Consider the following 15,321-nt stretch of genomic DNA (forward strand, 5'->3'; position numbering starts at 1 on the left):
GGAGTCATAGCCAGCTGGTCACTTCCTGTCACTTCCTGTCACTTCCTGTCGGTCCTGTGTGTGTGTGTGTGTGTGTGTGTGTGTGTGTGTGTGTGTGTGTGTGTGTGTGTGTGTGTGTGTGTGTGTGCGTGTGTGCGTGTGCGTGTGCGTGTGCGCGTGTGCGTGTGCGTGTGCGCGTGCGCGTGTGCGTGTGCGTGTGTGTGTGTGTGTGTGTGTCTGTGTGTGTGTGTGTGTGTGTGTGTGTGTGTGTGTGTGTGTGTGTGTGTGTGTGATAATTAGGTCAGTACGCCAAACATCCACAACATTAAAAAACTGAATTCTATTGTTATTTATTCCAAACGTTTAAAGAATAGAGTAAATAGATTGTTTTACAGTGAGGGTGAGATGTGAAGTTGTAGAATATATTGTGCTTATTATGTTGTGTAATCCAGCCAGTATAGTGACAAGTGTGAAGCTTAGCTATGATGATGGTGGCTGTGAACAGGGGGAATGAGTGAATGGTAGTACCTATAGCAGGTATTTGGGATTAACGTGTCTAAAGTTAAGCCCAGAATGAGTTTTATCCCACATCCCAAGGCGTGTCAGTGCATCGTAGACCAGTATATGTGCAAAAAAAACCACTACCGCAAACCCAGGAGCTGCACCGGGCCCGCAGATGCAGCCAGGCCAGCAGAAAGAGTGGGGGCCAGGGAGCCCCAGGCCACCCCCCATGGCCGAGCAAGCCCCCAAGATCCCAGGCTGAGAGGCAGCCACCGCCCCCCACACACACATCCGAGGAATCCCCAAGCAGCCGAGCACCCAGCGCATCCCGCCACCGACCCCAACCCCCAACCCCAAGGCCCTCCGCCAGCATCCCGCCCCCCCACCCACCCACACCCAAGAACCCAACCCCCGAGGGGAGGGCCCAGAGAGCCCCCGCCCTAGACCCCAGGAGTGGAGCCAAGGCCCACGCCCAGCAGACGGCAAGAGCCACGCCGAACGGGCAGCCAGCGGGCACTCGCCGGCGGGCCCAGAGCCAGCAGGAACCAGACCGGAAGCAGCACCAAGAGCAGCGCCCCCAGGGACAGCGACTACGCCCATAGTCACCGAGGGCATCAAGGGGATGCTGCAAGTTGCCCCGCCGACCCCCAGGCACACCGACCAGGCACCCCAAAGCGCGCCAGATCGCATTTCCTTGATGCCACCCACGCGATGAGCCCTACAAAGCCCTCCCCACCCCCCCAACCAAAGGGCCCAGTCACACCGCAGAGCCCGGCCCACAGGGCGCCGACCAAGCCGGGGCCACCCGGCGCCACATCCACAGGCATGGTAGGGCACGGCCCACACCACCCGCCCCGGAAGACCCCCGCCAGAACCGGCCCGGCTAGCCGGCCAGGCCCGCCAGACCCCAAGGGCACCACCGCAGGACAGGGAACCCCCAAGGGCGAGCCCCCAGCCCACGAACAGACCACAACCCAGCAAGACCACACAGCCCCAGGCGGTGCAAGAACAGCAGCCCAGGCACCGCCCCCCACCGAACAGCGCAAGCCACGGGGCAATGCCCCCCCAGCGCAAGGGCGACCGGCGGCCACCACCGCAGGAGCGAGGCACCCCAACGGCACACAACCGAGCAGCAGGCTTCCCGCCAAAGGCGCAGAACCCACCCACCTGCCAGCCCGCGGATAGCAGGGCAGACCTACCAAGCGGCCGATACCGACCTCAACCACCGGAACAGCTAGAGCCGCCACCCAGCAAAGAGCACCATCCCGGAGTGCCACTACTTAGTAGCACAGGCGGCGGCCCTCTCCACCCCCAGCCCCACCATCCAGCCCCCCAAGGGTTGGGTATGTGAGTGTGGTGCAACAAGTGGGTGAGCCAGACCAGCTGGGAGTGAGTGATGTGAACCATACCGGCCGTACGGAGCACGGCGGGACCCCCCCCCCAGGTGAAACCAGGCACCATCCACATCCCCCAGCAGCCCAGGAGGCGACCCCCGCCGCCAGCCGGCCCAGAGCGGCCCGCCCCGCCAAAGCAGGCGGCGTCCGAGCAGGAGAGAGGCCAGCCCCCACAACAGGGCGCAGGCCCGCACGACACCACGACATAGCACCCTCCAGAGGTGGGCGGCCCCGGCCCCCCCCGACGAGAGAGGATGCCACCAACCACCCAGGCAGGGCCACCCCAGCCACGGACCGACAGGCAGGCGAGCCCATGCACCCCTAGCCAGGCCCCGCAACCCCACACCAACGTCGCCAGCAGAGCACCCCCCTCCCACGGAGGCCACCCCCAATCACCCACGCACCGACATGAGACACCCCCGACGCCAGCACAGCCCGGAGGACAGCGGGCCCCAGCCACCAGCCCCACCCCGCCCAAGTTGGCGCGGCACCCCGCTGAACCGTGGCCAGTCCCCGGGCAGACGGCGGGGGGGCGTGCCCCGAGACGCCGAACCCAAAGACCCACCCCCGGGACACCCCCGCCCAGACACGGCACCCACGGGGCCCGGCGCCCCCAGCCAGCACACCAACCACTCCCGACGCAGATCCGCCAGGACAGGAGCCACCGGCCGCGCCCCCACACACACCCACCCAGCATGACCCAGGGGAGGCCCCAGCGCGGGCGAGGCCCCACAACTCACCCTTCCCTCCCCCCGAAGCTACACAAGCCGGCCCCTGCGGTCCCCCAAGTGAGCCCCCGGGGAGGGGGGGTAGGGGGCGGCCCGGCCCACCACGCCAGCGGCACCCTCAGCGAAGGCGCGCCCCATTAAATTAAATTAAAGTAATTGTTCCAATATTAACACTTTTTCTGTCTGTTTTTATCCACTCTAATTTACAACTTTTAACCATTTTCTGTGGTTTTTAAAATCTCATTTCACCACATTTTCCACTATTTTTGGTCACTTTGAACCATTTTATTAATGATTAAAACCAGGATTTCCATCTTTAAGATGACTATAATAATAATAATAAATGTTCCTGGATAACAGTGGATATTATTCAGATGAATAAATAAATGTGGTTATCACAGATTCATAGAACAATAGACCATCATTTTACTGACTTTATGGATGGACCCCAAAAATCTCTCCTTTATTCCCCCTTATAGATGGTCCTGTCTCCACATGACTGTTCTTCAATGTTCATGTCTGTGTTCAACCACCTTCAGCTACAGTGGGGGTCCCTGCTCTCTGGGACCTTTATTTTGGAGGGTCCCCGCTCTCTGGAACCTTTATTTTGGAGGGTCCCCGCTCTCTGAGACCTTTATTTTGGAGGGTCCCCGCTCTCTGAAACCTTTATTTTGGAGGGTCCCCGCTCTCTGGGACCTTTATTTTGGAGGGTCCCCACTCTCTGGGACCTTTATTTTGAAGAGTCCCCACTTTCTGGGACCTTTATTTTGGAGGTCTCTGGGGTCTGAACAGGTTGAGAACCAGTGGTCATTTTGACTGATAGTCATGGCTGAGTTACTGTATTCTGCTCCAGGCTGATATTGATCAATAAATATTGATCACAGTGATGTGAGAGCTGCGTTATAAAGCTGAATCCAGTAATAAACACTGATATGTGTGTTAACCCTCCTACTGTATCACTACTTTATTACAGTAACATTAGGTCTGTGTGTGAGTTGTAATGTGGGTCACTCATTGGTCCTTTTCTTCTTCTCTCTGTCATATAAACGTAGAGAACATCTGAGGTGGTTCTGGGTGAGGTCAGGTTAATGGGAGCAGCTGGTGGACCACTGGTAATTACTGGGCGGGGCTGCTGCTCAGTCAGAGGTCCCCACACAGCACTCCGTCATCTACTGCTAATGAAAAGCCTTTTAACCTTTGGTTAGCCTCCAGAGACCTCCTGTCAGCAGGAGAACTGGGATGGACGGGAAAGATCTATATGTGAGGAAGAGGAGGACCATCATTTACCCACAGCAGTTACTGACCACATCTAAACAGAGGGAACATCTGTTTCATGTTCTAAAAGCTTCTCCAAACATTCATCTTCCTCCAGGTGTGAAGGACACATGTTTAATGTTCCGACTGTTTAACTCATTTTAGTTCAGGGGCCAAATATGGACCAGTTGGACCCTAAGAGGGCCACAGATTTTTGGAGGAAAAAGAGCAAATTCAGCATTACTGTGTCCTGGATTGCACTTATAAATGATAAAGTTTGTCAGTATATACATTTGTGCAGGATCTTCACTTAAATTTCCCTGATTCTGTGAATTTGGGTAAATTTTTTGAGTAAAATTTGCCAGATTTTGGAAACATTGAGAGTTCTTTGAAGAAAACGATTCCATCATGTGACATAAGAACTGAAATGTTTTAACGTCCTGTGAACTGATGACTCCTCCTAACTAAGCACGAGAAGATCTCACCATAGACTCTCTATGACAGACATAGGCAACTGGCGGCCGGGGGGCCACATGCGGCCCTCTGTCTAATTTTGTGTGGCCCCCAAAACAAAAATGTCAAACGAAAGTACACAAAATAATGACAAAGACACACTAAACATCCACTTAAACACAAAATGACTACAAAAACAACAACATGTACAAAAGTCCAACAAAATGACAATAATGACAAAAATATAACAAAAACACACTGACACAAAAAACAGACAAAAAGGAAACAAAAATGTAGCTATTGACAAGAAAATAGAATTAAGAAAAACACTAATAAAACCCACACATTTGCTGTGTTAATGCTCAGATTGATCATTATTCTAAATGCGCACAATAATGTTGATAATGTGGCCCTCAGATCACACAATCACATTTTTGTGGCCCCCGCTCTGATAGAAGTTGTCTATCTCTGCTCAATGGGAACAGAGCCGTATATATAGAGTAGCAACAACTCTGTTCACTCCAACGGTTTGGTTTTTTACAGCAATGGTGGTTCATGGAGCCTCAATAGTTCCAGGAAGTGATCAGTTTACTATTGTAGCCAATGGAGCTAGAGCTGATTAGACAGTTTGTGATGCACTTTTGAACGATAAGACATTATTATTATTATTATTATTATTATTATTATTATTATTATTATTATTGTTATTATTATTATTATTATTATTATTATTATTATTATTATTATTATTGTTATTGTTATTATTGTTGTTATTGTTATTGTTATTATTATTATTGTTATTATTATTATTATTATTATTATTATTATTGTTATTATTATTATTGTTATTGTTATTATTGTTGTTATTGTTATTGTTATTGTTATTATTATTATTATTATTGTTATTATTATTATTATTATTATTATTATTATTATTATTATTATTATTATTGTTATTATTATTATTATTATTATTATTGTTATTATTATTATTATTATTATTATTATTATTATTATTGTTATTGTTATTATTATTATTATTATTATTGTTATTGTTATTATTGTTGTTATTGTTATTGTTATTATTATTATTATTGTTATTATTATTATTATTATTATTATTATTATTATTATTATTGTTATTATTATATCATTGTTATTGTTATTGTTATTGTTATTATTATTATTATTATTATCAGCGTATTTAAACCCATTAATGTGTGCATTAAGGCATGTTAGTGGATTATATCCTGTTAAACTAGTATATTTTTATTTTCATTTTTTATTACTATTATCATTATCATGTTTTTTTAATTATGAGATACACTGTTGTTGTTGTTAGAAAATGAAGGGAATCATTATCAGATACACAGCGTTTACTTCACACAGTTTTATCTACACACATAGGACACATATATTCCTTTTCATATCAAACAATAAGCTTTTCAATTGTGTTATTTGTGGAAAAAGAGTAAATGAAGTGTTTGAATATGATCACCTCACAGATTTTTCTATTGTTATAATCTTAATTTATTATTTATAGATCTCTGACTAATGCTAACCATTTCTTTCTCCTCTGGTTCAGTTTGAAGCCAAAAATTTTACCTCCTTTTTCAGAACGATTGGAGCATCCACATACAGTACAGCAAACTGTATGACAAGTTATTAATGTTTCTGACTTTGTTAGACATTTATTTAAGGAATTTATCTTGGTACATATGTGCATAGTAAAAAATCTAATGTCTATTTTTATATATGTATGAATATAATATGTTTTAAATGTGTCCTGTCTGGATGCGGTACATCCTGTATACAGTACATATTAACACATTTTTAACCAAGTTAATGTTGACTTTAACTTTGTAAAAATAAAGCAGGCATGCTGTTTACACTAATTATTAATATTCTAACTATTTATGGAACTTCATAAACACATATTGTATATACACATACATGTGACGGTGTACTCTATAAATATTGTCAATCAATGCAGATATTGATGACAAATGACCTAAAATCCCAGTGATGTCACTAGAAATCAATAGATTCCAATGGTCCACCAATAACTTCTGGGAACAAATTCAGTCTTACATGAATCACGTGACGGTCAAACATTTTGGACTTCCGTTATCGCAACTCTCTCTATATACGACTCTGGGAACGCCAACAGACGTGAATGTTGATTGGCTGAAATCTAGAAAAATGGCCACGCCCACATCTAAATGAGGAACTTTGCGTGTGTGTGTGCGTTTCACAGAGCTATGATGACGTGTCAGATGGAGTACCAACATCGCCCGGCTGGGCCTCTTCAGCTTTAATGAGCTCCCCTGAGTGGTTAACATTAGCGTTAGCATTAGCAGGCTGACAGGGATGTCCTCAAGTCACTGAGTCACTGAGTCTGTCTCTAATTGGTGGAGGAGAGATGAGCCTGATATTGTGTGTGTGTGTGTGTGTGTGTGTGTGTGTTTTTTGTCATGCGTGGAATAATGTCGCCCTCTTGTGGTCACTTAATTAGTTTTTTTTTTCCCACTACTGTCTATATGTTAAAGCAGGCGCAGGCAACTGGTGGCCAGGGGGCCACATGTGGCCCTCAGTCTAATTTTATGCGACCCCCAAAGTAAACACACAAAATGACAGAAAAAAACAATAAAACAAAAGCAAGAATACATTAAAAAATACAAAGAATTACAACATTGCAGGAAAATTCAGTAAAATCAAGAGAAAAACACAGACTACAAAAATGGACAAAATGACAACAGTAATACACAAAATTACTCAGAAAAATATACAAAATTACAGAAAATAACAACAAAAAGACACAAAATAGAAGAAAAACACAAAAAAGGACAGCACAAACCCACAGTACTAACGAACAAGCAAAACAACAACAGAAAAACACAAAATGACTCCAAAAAACATATATTTTACAGGTAAAATGCACAAAAAGCCTCACAACGAGCAGGACAACAACAAACATACACAGAATGAGAGAAAAACAAGCAAATTACTATAAAAACTTTGAGTTGTTTCTTGTATTATTGCTCAGATTGGTCATTATTCTAAATGCAGGTTGATCATGTGACCCTTTTGTCAAACAAACACATTTTTGTGGCCCCGCTGTGATAATAGTTGCCTACCTCTGCTTTAAAGTGACTTTAGTCTGTGAACCTCAGTTTATTATAGTTTATATTTTCTCTGTTTATTTTAACCAAAGATAGACTGTAGACCAGAGCTCACTAACCTTTCTGAGCTACTGTATAGATAATGTATAGTCCGTTACCAGTTGGAAAAGGATTTATTTAATACTAATGCTGCATTCTCACCAGATGCGTCACAAAATGTCCGTACGACCAGATTACAAACAAAGTCAATGGATCAATGCGTCCCAGAGCGGTCTGATCCGCACGTCAAGTGCGTTGGCGGTGCGAGTGCACTCCCGATTTTACGTAAATCCGCACATTCGCAAGAGTTGAAAATATTTAACTTCTGCGACTGTTTCACATGACGAAAGCCAATCAGAGTCTTTGTTAACGATGACGTCACATCAACACGGACACTGGTCTGTTCACCCATTCAACCATGGAGTAGAAGCTGTGTGACCAACTGGAGCTGTAGGACACGCCCTTTATAACCAGGACCAGCACTAGGAAGGATGAGGTGTGGAGGAGGTGGTAGTAGCAGGTAAAAGTTCTCTCTGTAGCACTGAGCTAGGTTAGCATTAGCCGCTAATCACACCGGCTTTTTTCACTGATGGTTTATGTTTATGAGGAGAAAAAGGAGCACAGCTGCTCACTTCAGCAGACAGTGAAACTCACCGTGTTGGATGTGTCGCTGGTGGGCGGGGCTTCTCTTCAGACATGCGTATGATGCAAATGGGGACATATTCTGATCCTGCGAACCCTGCGGTACGTTTCGTACAGCATATGCATCCGGTGCCGCAGGCTAAGATAATAAGAAATGCTAGGAGTAACTTAAAAAGCTAGGAAATGTTGAGGTTTCAACATGAAACACAATTTTGTGTTGTTTGAGTTGTTTCATTTTTGTTAAATTCGATAGAAAAATCCACCTTTAAAAATATATATATCTTATGTATAACATATCATTAAGCTAATAGCATAGTTGCCTAAATCATATTTCTACGTTTTCAGAAAACAAGTTTTAGTCATCACATTGGTATTTTTCAGTGATATTGTAATAAGTTTGTGTGAACAAGTTTGCAATGAAAATAAGGCAGAATTAATTGCATAGCAAATAAAAGTGACTTAAGAATATGCCATAACTTTTCTCTTACACGTCATATTACTGATATTATTATATATAACGTACCACTGACCATACACCAGGTTTGCAACACTTTCAAACATTTGTCACAATGTTTCAGTGAAATTAAACATTTAAGGGTTAATGTAAAAAATAAAACTGTATCACGTGCAGCATTATTTAACTAAATAATATCTGTCAGCTGTGTTTATCTTTGTGAGTTTGAATCCTGGAAAATAAATCACCCCTTATTCAGATCTTATTAATGACTAGAGCTCCTGAGGGCCCCTCACAGTGTGTGTGTGTGTGTGTGTGTAACATGTGACACTGGTAGTTGATCCAGTGATGTCATCACGCTCTCAGGCTTATAGAGAAAAGATGACAAGCTGCTTTATCCTCATTAGCTTCTTCACATTGTGACGTGTCCTCATCACTTCTACTGTCTATGTTCTGTATCCAGCATGATGTGATGCAGGGAACATTTAACGCTGTTAGCTTCCATATTAGCACACATGCTAAATATTAGCTTGCTTTGTTTGATTGTAGATACACAAACCATGTAATGATGGATCATCATTATCTGGAAAATGTGACCAAGAAAAGAAAAAGTCATTATCATTTCTGACCATTTTTAGTGTGATCCCATAAATGATTCATCACCACACCAGGGTTGGGCTCAATTATGATTGTGACTGCGTAATTGATCATTCATTACAATTATGACATAATTACAATTGTAATTGAAAAAAACTGTTGATGTTGTAATCATTATTGAGTTGTAAGTGAGTTCACATCATTGACTGTAATTATAATTAACATGAACATTCAATAAGAATTGTCAATTACAATTTAATTAAATGTAAAACTGTGGAACCATGTTACAGTTCTATGTCTTACACATACGTAGTTAATTATTATTAAAATTAGTGCCTGGACGTTGTAGCGCTAATTGTGATTGATTAATAACAGAAAAAAAACACACTAAATAAGAGTTAATTGCTTTTTTTGGCTCACGAGTTCTCGGTATACCATAATACTGATACACAGAGCACAACACAAAAAACAGGAGAACCAGAGAAGTCGTTGCTGTGCTTCATGACATTAATTTTAGTTTAAATAAAAACACTGGATGGAAAACTAAAGCCCAGTCTCAGCTAGCACATCAGTGCAAAAGTTGTAGCAGCGAGTACCTCAATGCTAAAGTTGTAGCAGCTAGCACCTAATGCTAAAGTTGTAGCAGCTAGCACCTCATTGCTAAAGATGTAGCAGCTAGCACCTCAATGCTAAACATGTAGCAACTAGCACCTCAATGCTAACCATGTAGCAGCTAGCACCTCAAGGCTAACATGTAGCAGCTAGCACCTCAATGCTAACACGTAGCAGCTATTGTCTCAATGCTAACATGTAGCAGCTAGCACCTCAATGCTAACATGTAGCAGCTAACAACTCAATGCTAACCATGTAGCAGCTAGCACCTCAAGGCTAACATGTAGCAGCTAGCACCTCAATGCTAACACATAGCAGCTATTGTCTCAATGCTAACATGTAGCAGCTAGCACCTCAAGGCTAACATGTAGCAGCTAGCACCTCAATGCTAACACGTAGCAGCTATTGTCTCAATGCTAACATGTAGCAGCTAGCACCTTAATGTTAAAGTTGTAAAAGCTAGCACCTCAATGCTAAATATATAGCAGATAGCACCTCAATGCTAACCATATAGCAGCTAGCACCTCAAGGCTAACATGTAGCAGCTAGCACGTCAATGTTAAACATGTAGCAGCTATTGTCTCAATACTAACATGTAGCAGCTAGCATCTTAATGCCAACATGTAGCAGCTAACAACTCAATGCTAAAGTTGTAGCAGCTAGCACTTAAATGCTAACATGTAGCAGCTAGCACATCAATGCTAACCATGTAGCAGATAGCACCTCAATGTTAACATGTAGCAGCTAGCACTTTAATGCTAAACATGTAGCAGCTAGCACCTCAATGTTAACATGTATCAATTAGCACCTCAATACTAAACATATAGCAGCTAGCACCTCAATGCTAACATGTAGCAGCTAACATCTCAATGCTAACATGTAGCAGCTAACACCTCAATGCTAACATGTAGCAGCTAGCACCTCAATGCTAACATGTAGCAGCTAGCATCTCAATGCTAACATGTAGTAGCTAGCACCTCAATGTTAACATGTAGCAGCTAACACCTCAATGCTAACATGTAGCAGCTAACACCTCAATGCTGACATGTAGCAGCTAGCACCTCAATGCTAACATGTAGCAGCTAACATCTCAATGCTAACATGTAGCAGCTAGCACCTCAATGTTAACATGTAGTAGCTAACACCTCAATGCTAACATGTAGCAGCTAGCACCTCAATGCTAACATGTAGCAGCTAGCACCTCAATGCTAACATGTAGCAGCTAACACCTCAATGCTAACATGTAGCAGCTAGCACCTCAATGCTAACATGTAGCAGCTAACATCTCAATGCTAACATGTAGCAGCTAACACCTCAATGCTAACATGTAGCAGCTAACACCTCAATGCTAACATGTAGCAGCTAACACCTCAATGCTAACATATAGCAGCTAACACCTCAATGCTAACATGTAGCAGCTAGCATCTCAATGCTAACATGTAGTAGCTAGCACCTCAATGTTAACATGTAGCAGCTAACACCTCAATGCTAACATGTAGCAGCTAACACCTCAATGCTAACATGTAGCAGCTAACATCTCAATGCTAACATGTAGCAGCTAGCACCTCAATGTTAACATGTAGCAGCTAACACCTCAATGCTAACATGTAGCAGCTAACACCTCAATGCTAACATGTAGCAGCTAGCACCTCAATGCTAACATGTAGCAGCTAGCACCTCAATGCTAACATGTAGCAGCTAACACCTCAATGCTAACATGTAGCAGCTAACACCTCAATGCTAACATGTAGCAGCTAGCACCTCAATGCTAACATGTAGCAGCTAACACCTTAATGCTAACATGTAGCAGCTAACACCTCAATGCTAACATGTAGCAGCTAACACCTCAATGCTAACATGTAGCAGCTAACACCTCAATGCTAACATGTAGCAGCTAACACCTCAATGCTAACATGTAGCAGCTAACACCTCAATGCTAACATGTAGCAGCTAGCAGGGACAATGGTCCTAGTGGAGCAGACAGTGTCTCCAATCCACACTGACACTCAGTCAGTTCAGAACCAATAATAAATCCATGAGTGACAAATGAGCTTGTAATAGGAGGGTTGCTGGTTCAAACCTCACCTGGGCCATCACTGTGGGATGTTGATCAAGTCCCTTAACCCCGAACTGCTCCCCAGGCGCCGCAAAAATGGCTGCCCACTGCTCCTCAGGGATGGGTTAAATGCAGAGGATAAATTTCATGTATGTAATAACATTACATGGCCAATTAAAGGCGAAAGTCCTGATTTAATCTTTAATTTGTTTTAGAACGTTTACTAAAAATCCAGAAAAGCATAAATATATTTAAGACTCAAACAATAACATGAAAGAAGGGTTTTCAGTTCAGAACTTAACGTTCCTGATTCTCTATGTGATACTATTGATGATAAATATTTAAATTGTTAATAAAACTATTTCAGTAATTCTTGTAGACACTGACTTTACTTCACTTTAATATGAACAGGTTCAGGAGGATATTTTTACTCAGTGAAATAGTGAGAGCTTTAAACCCTGGATGTGTTTGTGTCTCCAAAGCTGAACTGGAGCTAAACGGGGACACCACCTGTCAGGAGGAGAGCCATTAGTGGGAAATCCCATTACCCATAATCCCACAGGGCCCACGCTAAGCATGGAACGAGCAGTCTGACTCTGCTGCACTCTCTCCCCTGGTTCTCGTCTCTCATCTACAGAGCTGCCAAGTTTCAGAAAATAACAAGAATGAGACTTTAATGACCTGATGTCTTACGGTGAAAAACGTGTCCTTTTTTAACATGACTTTGTCCTGTTTTAACGTTGATTTCTACCTTCAGAATGATGTCATCACCTCCATACCAGCAGCTCTCCCTGCACTGTGTCCTCCTAATGCTAGTTTTAATCAACCACAAATTACAAATGAAAACTAACAAGAATTAATACATTTATTAGTCAATATTTCATATGACCAACTGTCCATCATTTATGTCTCATGTTGTAGGTGTTTGTCACAGATGTTGATGATGACAGAGGCTCCCACTTAAAACACTGTGGCCCAAGGCAGTGCTACCTTTACCTCAGCTCTCCTTGTCTGCAACAGAAAGGACGTCATTAAAAAGATCATCATGTAAAAAACATTCAAACATCAAGTCATTTTTCAATGAATCAATGTCTATAGAAATACACTATTACATACAATAATAATCATAAGAACAGTTCAAATGAACATTAGATTAGACATTTGTTTCATTTACTATGTATTTATGATGATGTAACCTACAAGTGTAATTCAGCTACTAGCAGTGATCATAACACTGCTAGTAGCTGATTAGCATGTGTTACCTTGACTTCCTGAGCTGTCATGTCACCAACAGTGGCTGGGCCATAATATGGTGCAATGCTGACTGTTGACTGTACTGAATTCTGAGAAACACTGCATTGATATCTACAAGTCTGTAAGTCTCTCTCTCTCACACACACACACACACACACACGTTTTAGACGAGTAAACTAACACTATTAAAAAAAACACACACAAAGAGTTTTAATGACTAGCACTGACACACACGTGAGAGACACACACACACACACACACACACACGTGAGAGACACACACACACACACACACACACACGTGAGAGACATACACACACACAGCAATATAAACAGTGAACAAAATTGGGCAGTTACATAGAATCTCAGACAATGTATGTCCTTTAGGAACTTTCTTTCTGTGTTGTGTGGGAAGAAAATAGAGACAGCTCGTCAAGACCCGCCTTACGTTGCTTCTGATTGGTTTATAATTGCGTAGTGCCTGCCGTGGTTGGTTTGATTTAGGCACAAAGGAGACATGGATTGGTTATCTCAGTCAGTCAATCAGAGTTACTTGAATATGGAAATATAAGCATGAGAAATGTGAAGTGTGGCGTGTGGTGTGAGAATGGGTGAAAGTGCGTGATTGTCACACTCAAAGCATGAGGCTTGGCAGCTCTGCATCTGTTCCTCTTAGCATCAGTTTAATACTGCATCAGTGCCAGCTATGTGGGGGGGGCACCAGCTGCACCGTGTACTCCCCACAGTAAGTCTGTGATTACACACCAGCACTAATGTGTGTTTTATTAGTACTAGTGTTAGCGTTAGCGTCATCAAACATTTGGCTGCTCATAACGACAAAGCAGGGGTGAAAGTAATAGATTACAAGTACTCATGTTACTGTAATTGAGTTGCTTTTATGGGTACTACTTGTACTTTTTAAAGGTCCTATATCATACTATATTAAGACCTCATTTATTAAGAAATGACTTATTTTCTTTCAACCCAGAAGATGAGACGCACAGTTTCTCAGAGTGCCGCATCTCCCCGTGTGAGTGCCTCCCATTTCATGACGTAGCCCCAGAGCCATGGCTCCATGGGCAACAGGCAGGCAAACCACACTTTGTAAACAGTTTCAGAGATGGAGGAGCGTTCTGTGGAGCCTTAAGTTTTCGACCTAGAATCGCTCCAGTTTGAAAACGTAATTTACTGGACAATCCACTTTGGAACTGGCCAAGGTTCACCAAGCAGTCTTCTGTAACGTGATGGTCACAGACTAACGGATGATGGATGGTGTGTCGTTTGCTCCCTGAGATAAATTACAACCAATTTCAACAAATTCTGAGGATTTTCCCAGTCGAACACCACTTTTATCGTTTGGTACAAAAACGAAAACCGTTTCTTTTCCCTGTGCAGACTGGATAAGAAAGGACAATGACTATCCAAACAGATGTTCTTCAGCTGTTCGCATGCCCCTAGCACTAGAGAGAATGGGTGTGTATGTTCACTGTGGAGGCGTGGCACCAGCAGCAGGCACTTCCTGGAGGGGCGGTTCATAATGAAGCATTATGAAGCACTGGTTTTTGATTGCATTAGCCTCGCATCAACATTGGTCTAGCATTAGCCTAGCATTAGACTGTCCTCCAGTCACAGCTGTTTTTCTATTTTCTAACTTCACGTTGTTTCCCTGCAGTGGTTTCATGGTTTCACTAAGTGAAGCTCCTCCATGGAGTAGAGCAGCTCCTCCTCCTCTCTCTGTCTAAAGTACAGCTTTGGATCTAAACGTTGACCTTGCAGCACTGAGGACTCAGTGAGCTGCATCAGGCTGGACATAAGGCCAGGGGGAGGGGCCTGTGTGTGTGTGTGTGTGTGTGTGTGTGTTCCTCTCTAATGCTGGAGGTGACAGTGTGAGGATGTGTGCTGGTTCTCCTCCTCGTCTCTCTGCTGGTAGGACTACTGCTGCTCTTTTTTATTCCATCATGTTGTGTCATGTGGTGTGTGTGTGTGTCTGTGTGTGTGTGTGTGTGTGTGTGTGTGTGTGTGTGTGTGTGTGTGTGTGTGTGTGTGTGTGTGTGTGTGTGTGTGTGTGTGTGTGCGTGTGTGTGTGTGTGTGTGTGTGTGTGTGTGTGTGTTGTCCTCTGTGCTGAGGTGAGGGCAGTGTGTAGCTCCTCCATTTGTTCATTTGCTTCATCATCATCATCATCATCATCATCATCACATCATCATCACATCATCATCATCATCATCACGTCTGCAGA

The 15,321-nt window shown here is 43.3% G+C and overlaps 1 protein-coding gene across 3 annotated transcripts in view; it reads left to right on the top strand.

The window, feature by feature from the left end:
* iqsec1b (IQ motif and Sec7 domain ArfGEF 1b) overlaps nucleotides 1-15,321 on the top strand; it is a 137,103-nt gene that overhangs the window by 87,686 nt on the left and 34,096 nt on the right. Inside the window, exon 1 of one of the 3 annotated variants that reach the window (XM_028447095.1) lies at nucleotides 14,970-15,010. The exons of the other annotated variants lie outside the window; for them this stretch is intronic. The gene's annotated coding sequence lies outside the window, so the exon portion shown is untranslated. Of the gene's footprint in view, nucleotides 1-14,969; nucleotides 15,011-15,321 lie in introns of those variants that run through there. 3 annotated transcript variants of the gene reach the window in all.

The sequence above is a fragment of the Gouania willdenowi genome, chromosome 5, assembly GCF_900634775.1.
Source record: "Gouania willdenowi chromosome 5, fGouWil2.1, whole genome shotgun sequence".
In the NCBI taxonomy this organism is placed as follows: domain Eukaryota; kingdom Metazoa; phylum Chordata; class Actinopteri; order Blenniiformes; family Gobiesocidae; genus Gouania; species Gouania willdenowi.